At 46.2% G+C, this 8,814-nt stretch overlaps 1 pseudogene; it reads right to left on the bottom strand.

The window, feature by feature from the left end:
• Positions 1–6,827: 6,827 nt before the first annotated feature.
• Positions 6,828–7,766, bottom strand: LOC136653947 (olfactory receptor 4Q3-like; annotated as a pseudogene).
• Positions 7,767–8,814: the final 1,048 nt, after the last annotated feature.

The following is an 8,814-nucleotide window of genomic DNA, read 5'->3' as shown; positions in this document are numbered from 1 at the left end:
TTTACGCCAGTTTTCTGGATCCTCCCGTACAGACTTGGAGCTTCAAGTCTTCTTTATCTATGAACTGTCTAGGAGAAAACTTTTGATTTAAGGCCGCACTCTGCTTGAACCCAGCTACCCTACTGCCAGCATTTACAGATCCTATTGATCATGACTGCCATCATGCGGTTGGCAATTTGGTTTTTCTCTGCTTTGTAAGAATCTTATCAGACATCTCTTTGTTATTGTGAATTTGAATATTTTTGTTTATATCCTACTGAGCTATTTAAATCCAGATTCAAAGGCCCACTTGCATTAAGGCCAGCCTTTCCTTCACTGACACTGCTGCATCAAAGACGTGAAACAGCAAGTAGTGGAGGGAGCTTAGGTGAGAGGTCGAACAGTTGTCCTCATGCTGAGAACAGTTGCATTGGGCCAGCATGGGCTCCAGCAAGTCTCTGGAGGCCCAGAGGCTCATTGGAGACTGGGGGCTCCCCGAGGGCCTGATTGGGAGCCCCTGAGGGCCACAAGTGGCCCCCAGGCTGGGGGTTGGGCACCCCTGCTCTAGAGCATAACAACCACTCTTCCACTGTTTTCCTAGTAACTGAGATTCTGAGGAATCCTAAAATGTAAGAGGGTTCTGTTGTCCAAGTGGTGATGAACAGTAGACCTGACCAGCATCTCCAGAGTTATTCTTATTACAAATATTTAGATACAATCAACAAAAGGAAGCTCACAAAGCACATTATAGAGCAAATTTCTTCCATACCCCAAAAAGCCTCACAACCTTAAAAAATACAGAACTCCAGTGAACAGCCACTAGAAGAGACAATATGCTGGAGTGAACAGGGATAGTTGCTCTCTCCCTGCTAAATACCAGAATGCATTGCTTAACGGATACCTTCTCTGAACCCCTTCATTAAGCAATTTTGTGGTTATGCAAAAAATGTTCCTTTGTGTTGGTGTTGTTGTCAATAGGAGATCCCAGAGGCCTCTTCCAGGTCAGTGGAAGAAGTGGCCAGTCATTATTTGAGCTACGCAACCTACAAAAGAAATGGTTCCACCATTGTTCACTAGGTCGGTTGCTAGTTTGGGGGCTGCTACAGAGCCCAAAGTGATGTCAAGGAGGGACAGATTGGCCAGGAAGAAATACATGGGGGACTGAAAGAGCTTGGGCTCAGACCGCACAGTCACTATGATTAGCAAATTTCCCACAAGGATAGTTGTGTAGCAGGTCATAACCAGGGTTAAAAGGATGAGCTGGGCAGCGTGGGAGCCAGAGAAGTCCAGGAAGACAAACTCTGTCACAGTAGACCCATTCATCTTGATGGTTGGTCCTAGTGGGAGAAACAAACAGGATCTTGTTAATCCTTCAAATCCTGCCCATCAGGCAGCCCAATACTGGCCTTCCCTACATCTAAGGAGGGTTTGGGGCCCAAAGCAGTGCAGCATGGGAAAGAGGAATCACTTCCCCTTTTCTCCACTAAAGCAGCAGCAACCCCGATGGGGCAACTTGGATCTCTGCCACCCCAGGACGTGGTACAGATCTGAGTAACCCAAAGCTGCTCTGGGCTGCCCAGGAAAGGAGATAGGATTTGACCTATGTGCCGGATCCTGGCCCCACCCCTTCTTACCCCACACCTGCTCTCCCCAAAACACCTTCCACCCACCCTCCCCACACCCCCTTCAGACCCTTATGCTGGCCTAGCTCAGCCAGCATGAGCTTACCATCCAAGCAGAGGTTAGACCTTCCTCCTCTCCCAGTGGAGGAAAAGTGCTTTTCAGCACTTTCCCCACAATGGCAGGCTACAGCAAAGGAGTTGACCCATGACCATATTAGGGTTGAGCCCTCACAGACTTTGCATGCAGAAGTTCCCAAGTTCCAACGTACCCTTGCTCTGCAAAAATATTTCAAAAAGACTCCAGATGGAGACATAATGAAAAGACCTCAAATAGCAGGGCAGTTCAGGCTTACCAGGCCATTGTGATGCAGTAGCCAGAACATTGTGAAGAGTTTTATCTGCCTTCTGGGGGAGGGGGGTGTCAGGGTTCCCCAGGCGGGACAAAGCATACCCCCAGGCAGCTACCCCACTGCCACCAGCCCAGGATCACAAGAGGGGACTGAACCCCCTTCCTTATAATATAAACTCTTGAGTGGGTCCTCTTTAGCCTCTCTCTTACTCTCTAGGGCTGTCCCTAGCTGAGGGGCTTGTGAGTTCCTCTGTCCTACTTGGGCTGGGTTGTTTGTTTATCCGATGCTTTTTCTTTCTTATGGTTTCTGCTCTTGTTGAAATGCTGCTCTTTTCTTCCTCGGGTCAAGTAAGGTCCTTAGCTATGGTCAGTTTTTCTGTGTGTGGGCCTGCTTTAATCCCTCAGAGCTTCCTCAGGCAGGGAGGTGACTGAGGGCGCAATCCTAGCCCCTTATGTTGGAGCTTTCCAGCACTGGCATAGCGGTGCCAGTGGGGCGTGTGCTGCATCCTGCAGTTTGGGGGTCACTCACACAGGCCTCCTCAAAGTAAGGAAATGTTTGTTCCCTTACCTCAGAGCTGCATCTTGGAGGAAGGGTGGGATATGGATGAAACTATATCACATGTATCACATGCTTGGTCTGATGAACAGGCAATTTCATCCGTTCCACAAAGATTTCCACCCAGTGATTCCTCAAAGGCACAACCATGCAGTCAAGCCTCTCAAAGCTGAGCTCTATGCAGCGCAGAGTTCAGCCACCTCTGTTCCTTTAAAATAAGCTCATAACTATCTCCTTTACTCTTAAACCTCCACACATAGTGTCCCTGGAATGCAAATTATACTTTGCAATTTAGAGCACAGACTCATGACAGTTAATGAAAGCCTAGTTAAAACAGGATGGTTGCAAAATAAGAAGTACTGAGAGCTAGAGAAAAGCACAGTCTTGAAAAAATACACAGCTCATTATTAAAATGTTCCTCTAGGTATGAACTGGTCAAAGCTTTTATGGTTAATTGAGCATAAGAGATTGGCCCTAATACTTCTCTAAACATTTGGAAAAATGTATTAAAAACAATGATTTTCCCTAAAGATGAATTTGCAACAAAAGCTCTCTGGTAGTATGGGATTGTACACTATTCAGTAATTAGAAATAAAATTAATAACTGCTATCCATGGTATATTGGAAGTTAAAAACTCTCCAGGGAGATGGTTGTCCTATATGCTGAAGTTAAACTGTGGCATAGAGATATTGGAATAATAAACAAAAATAAGTTAGGTTATGATATTACGTTAAAAGCCTCTTTCATTTTTATTAACATAGAACAATGGTTCCCAAGCTTTTTCAAATGACACTCCATTGGGATCCACCTAGTTTATGTGACTTAAAAAACATCTAGAAAGAAATAATATTTTTATTGACAAGTATTAATAATCAACAGAATAATAAGCAGAAAAAAAGATGCTCAAACACTTATCCCCCTATATTTACACAGGTTTTCAAACTGCAGAAGCTGAGGACTTTGCAGGGCACTTAGCAGCGATCTGATTTTTGAATCGCCTCAGAGCTTTTTAGTTATCTGATCTTTCCATCACTTGTGTTTTCACTGGACAGTCTACTCTGCAACCCACCCAAAATTGGGTCGTGATCCACCAGTGGGTCCCGACCCATAGTTTGGGAACACCTGAAGTGTGGCATTGGAAAGAGAAAATATTTTGCATACAGGCAGACATATTCTGCATTCATATTAACTGCATATATATTTTCAATGAATGTCGCACGCCAAAGTCTGGAAATTACTGCTATCAACAGGTGGATTGAGAGATTATCTGGCAATGTCAAAACTTTAGACAAGTAAGAGAGAAGCAACAAAGTGGAATGTCACATTTGTATGATGAATATGTATTGAATTTTGCACTCGTCACTATATGCTACATGCCTTGGACAATGTTGTCATGAGATATTGATCTTGCATCTAGTCAGTTGCCATGGAGTTTTGCTGTTCACGGTCCATCATTTTCATTATTTTACTGCTTTCAACCACTCTATCGGCTTTATTCATTTAGTTGGCAACCTTCAGTCTCGAAAGACTATGGTATCGCACTCTGAATGGTGGTTCTGGAACAGCGTCTAGTGTGGCTGAAAAGGCCGATTCAGGAGTGACAATCCCTTCCACACTGGGAGCAAGTGCAGTCTGTCCCTGGTCTGTCTCCCTGGCTATGGACCTTCTTGCTTTGCCTCTTTGCTTCATTTACAGTATTTTTATTCTGCCTTTCTCCCTGAAGGGATCCAAAGTGGCTTAAGGTATTTTTTTTTTTTAATTGAAAGTCACTTTGAGGGTTACAAATGCAATAAATGCATTTAAATGGAATGAATGATCACTGCAACAATAACAACAGCTGTGACTCATTGTCCAAATTATACATGTGTATGAATTGAGACCTTAAAACAACCAGTACCTGCAAAAAGAGGCACAACTAAAGATATAAAAGGAACAGATTCAAGAGTCCATAATGTCACAGAAATAAATCGTAGATATACTCACGCTTGTGGCGATTCACAATCAAAGGGGATCTGGGGTTAGTACGTTTCATCTCAGCGATCAAGACTTCATTGCATGACAATCCTGCATCCTCCAATCCTTCTGATCCTTGAAGAAGGCTCAGAAGGGATGGAGAAAGGAGAGGCACAAAGTCCAGGTGAGCAGAAGCTGAGGGACAGTGGTTGTAGGTTGGGTGGTAGAGGATGATGCTCTTGTGCAAATGAGAGAACTTAAAAGAAAAGAAAATTCTTCTTGCAACTAGGCAAATGGAGAAGTGGAGTGAAAGTACTCCTTCCTCTGCCCTCCCAGTATCTTGTTGTTCATCTAGACATGAAGAGGACACCGCCCTTCAGCCTTCCCTTGATATAATCCTCCCTCAATCTGTGAACTGGAAGTTGAAGGCATGTGCAATTTTCCTGACATTAATGAAGACGTCAGCATCCTGGACAGTGCCAACTGCTGTTCACTCCCAAAGGGGTTAATTACAAAGGAAAAATATTTGAAGTTCTCGGAAACAACCTAACTTATGTGTGCCAGTTTTTCCAAGTATTTCTCCCCCTTGGAAAAAGAGTCTACACTGGCAGAACTTGAGCCAATATCCATCCAATATCAGTGAGGCAAACATGGTTCCCTTCCTCATTTATCCTCACAACAACCCTATAAAGTAGATTTGGCTGAGAGTCAGCAACTGGCTCAAAATTCCCCCAGTGGCACCATTATGTACCTCAAGTTTAAGTCCAGTATGGCTCATCCTATCCAGGCCTTCCACTGATGGAACTCTCAGAAGTCCTAGGTCTCTGGCACTGCAGCCACAATGACAGCACATGTGCTATGTTCACCAGTACAAAGAGCTGCCAGTCCTGGTTGTGCACCAATGGAGCGTGCAGCCCCCAATGGCACAAGTAAATCAGCAGGGGGTGGATGAGGTCAAGGTCCAGGGCTGACTGGGGACATTTCGAGGTTGGGTTGTGGTGAATATCAGGGACAGCTATGGTGCAAATATCATGTGCCCCTGTTTCTGACCTTGGGTCCACTCGGATTTGTGCCAGCAGAAGGGCTGGTGTGGATCCATGTAGGCCCACTGGGGACCATGACATGGTGCAGTAGGTGTTGGAATCCATAAGCAGGTCCACCTTCATGACTCTGAAGGGCAGAGTACTGTCAGGTCACTTGAGACCAGCTACCTGTCCCTCTTTGTAGTCCTTGAGGGAGGCATGGTTCCTTGGTTATATTTTCTACCTGCCCTTTTGCCACACACTGTCTTCCTCTCCAGACCAGCCAACCAGACAGCCATGTGGGATGTCCATCAGGGCACATCCCATCCTCCACCTTTGCACACAAAAGGGAAAGCTTTTACGTTCCCTTATTCTGAGTTATTTTTATTACAAATACTTGTATATCTTGATCATCAAAAGAGACACTCACAATGTGGTTTACACTGAATGAATGAATGATTTCCTGTCCCAGAAGGGCTCACAACCTTAAAAATGCAGAGGAAACTCCAGCAAACAGCCACTAGAAGAGACAATGAACTGGAGTGAACAAGGATAGTTGCTCTCTCTTCAGTGGCATAGCTAGAGGGGGTGTAAAACACTAAGTTTTGCAGGGAGCCTCATTACTGCCTGCAAGCAGCACCCCCTTGGAGCCATTCTATGTGGGGGGAGCAAAATGGAGGTGTGTTCCTCTTTGCTCCCCTCTGCCTGGAATGGCTCCGAAAGGGAGGAGGAGGAGCGGCTTGCACACCACAATGAGGCTCCTTGTAAAATTTAGTGCTTTGCACCCCCTCTCGCTATGACACTGGCTCTCTCCCTGCTAAATATAAAAGATGCACCATTTTCAAAGTTGTCTCTATCCTAGATATTGTAGAACAGCTTGCTGGGAAGAAAGGGGGGACCAGAGCAATCATGGAAAGACCCTTGGATAAAATATAACACGTGGTTAGGCTGCTAATAATAACACATAAGCATACATGGTGTCCCAGGGAACAGGTCCATGATATGCCGCCCCCCCCCCCCGTTCACACTGTCCCCCCAAGGGGATACTTACCAAGAAAACAGAGTTTTGCATGACAAGCCCTCTTAGGCTTATGGCGCGGTTAAAGAGTTCTTCCGGTTTCCTGACAATACAGGAAGTACTCCTTAACAGTGTACCAGAAGCCTCCGGAGGCTTTTGCTATGCTGCAGAGTGCCACGCAGGGCTTCACCCCTGTGGGATGGCTCAAATGGGCTTGCAGGCAGGGAGGCATGGTGCGTGGAGGTGGGCATGGCCGCTGCATGGTGGACACAGCCCCAGGGGATTTTGCACCCCTGCCCCCTGCCAGGTCCGTTAATGTCCACACATCTACACTTTCTGAGGCAGCAGAAAATGTGCACATTTGTTTTTCAACTTCCACATGGCTCCCTTCACTTCTTTGTTCCTCAGACTATAGATGAGGGGATTGAGGGCAGGGGTGACCACCATGTAGAACACGCCAGCCATCTTGTCCACCTGGGGGGTAGAGGAGGGCTTCAAATATACAAATAAAATGGGGCCATAGAAGAGGAAGACGACCATCAGGTGGGAGCCACAGGTGAATAGACCCTTCCTGCCACCCTTCCCAAAATGGCCACAGAGGGTGGCCAGGATGACCACATATGTAACCAGCAAACTCAGAAGGTTGGGTAGAATGATCAAACTGTCACTGAAAACATAGAGGATCTCACTCACATAGATGTCTCAACAGGCCACCTTTTTTAACTGGGTGATGTCACAGAAGAAATTGTCCTGGACATTCGGTCCACAGAATGGTAGCTGGACTGTGACTACTGTCTGGAAGATGCCATGAATGAGGCCTCCTGCCCAGCAAAGTAGGAGGAGACTGAGGCAGCGCTGCCGGTTCATGATAGTTGTATACCTCAGTGGGTGGCAGATGGACACATAACGATCATAGGCCATTACACTGAGAATTATGATTTCTGCACCTCCAAGGAGATGGGCAGTAAATACTTGGGCTATGCAGCCTCCATAAGAAATGCTACTGCCATTGTTCAGTAGATCAGTCAGTAGTTTTGGGCTAGCCACTGAACCAAAAGATACGTCAAGGAAGGACAGATTGGCAAGGAAGAGATTCATGGGGCAGTGAAAGAGCTTGGCGTCAGTTCTCACAGTCACCATGATCAGCAAGTTGCCCACAAGGACAGTAGTGTAGCAGGTCAAGACCAGATGTAAAAGTAACAACTGGGCAAACTGGGAGCTGGAAAAGCCCAGGACTACAAACTCTGTGATGGTGGATCCATTCATCTTGATGGCTGGTTCTAGTGGGAGACGCTCTGCAGACGCGTGTGGCCTCTGGGAACCAAGTGCCTCTGGGAACTAAGTGCCAGGTAAGGCACAAGAGTTTAGCATCTGGGCGAGGAGAAGGCAAGGAGACCTCTGAGTTTTGGAGAAGGAGAAGAGGAGGAGCAGGAGGAGGAGGTAAGTGTACTCATTCTAACGCTTTGTCTTTCTAACTCCCTGTCTTCTAACCTTAACCTTACCTTTAAAGCAACCTTAAATCAAAATTGAAAGTTAGCACCTAAGGGAGGTACATAGGGCTACTCTGAGCAGGAGCAGAGTCCTACTCATGAGTAAGAGCAGCGTCCTACTCGTGAGTAAGTGCCCAAGGGTCAGGCATTTAAATCAAAATTGAAAGTTAGCTGCACCTAAGGTAGCACTTAATCGAAGGAAGGGAGGAGGATAAAGTGAAAAGCAGGTTTTCTACTTGTTTAAATTAAACCTATACTTAACCCAGGTTAAACCTAATCTAAGTTAGAACATAACCTAAACAGGTCAGTAAATTGGGACACAGGATCTAGAGAGCAATAAATAATTAAACAAACCCAAATAAAAACTAGCTTGAGGTTACAAAAACAGTCCAGCCTAAGAGAACAGAACTAGGAGGGAAAGGACCTAGGAAGGGCCAATTCCCAACCCATTAAGAGCCCCATTAGGCTAATCCAAGCAGTCCATTCAGGAGCCTGCAGAGTAGGTCACGCCCATCAGCAGCCATTTGCCTTCCTGAGCTTTTGTAAACTCACCTGGGAAGGCCAGCCCCTTTTCAATCAGGAAGGAAGGAGGGAGGAGGAGCCAGCCAGGAGTATAAAACTAGGCAGGCCATCGCGTGAGGCTCTCTGCAGATGCGTGTGGCCTCTGGGAACCCAGTGCCTCGGGAACTAAGTGCCAGGTAAGGCACAAGAGTTTAGCATCTGGGCGAGTTCAGCAGCAGGGCGAGGAGGCCAGGGCCCCATACGCTGCCCTTCCTCTTCCCTTGAGAAGAGGGCTGCTATCCATTGTACTGATTTTAAAAGGA

Source organism: Tiliqua scincoides, chromosome 5 (assembly GCF_035046505.1).
Source record: "Tiliqua scincoides isolate rTilSci1 chromosome 5, rTilSci1.hap2, whole genome shotgun sequence".
NCBI classification, from domain to species: domain Eukaryota; kingdom Metazoa; phylum Chordata; class Lepidosauria; order Squamata; family Scincidae; genus Tiliqua; species Tiliqua scincoides.
This window is presented reverse-complemented; position numbering and strand designations above follow the sequence as displayed.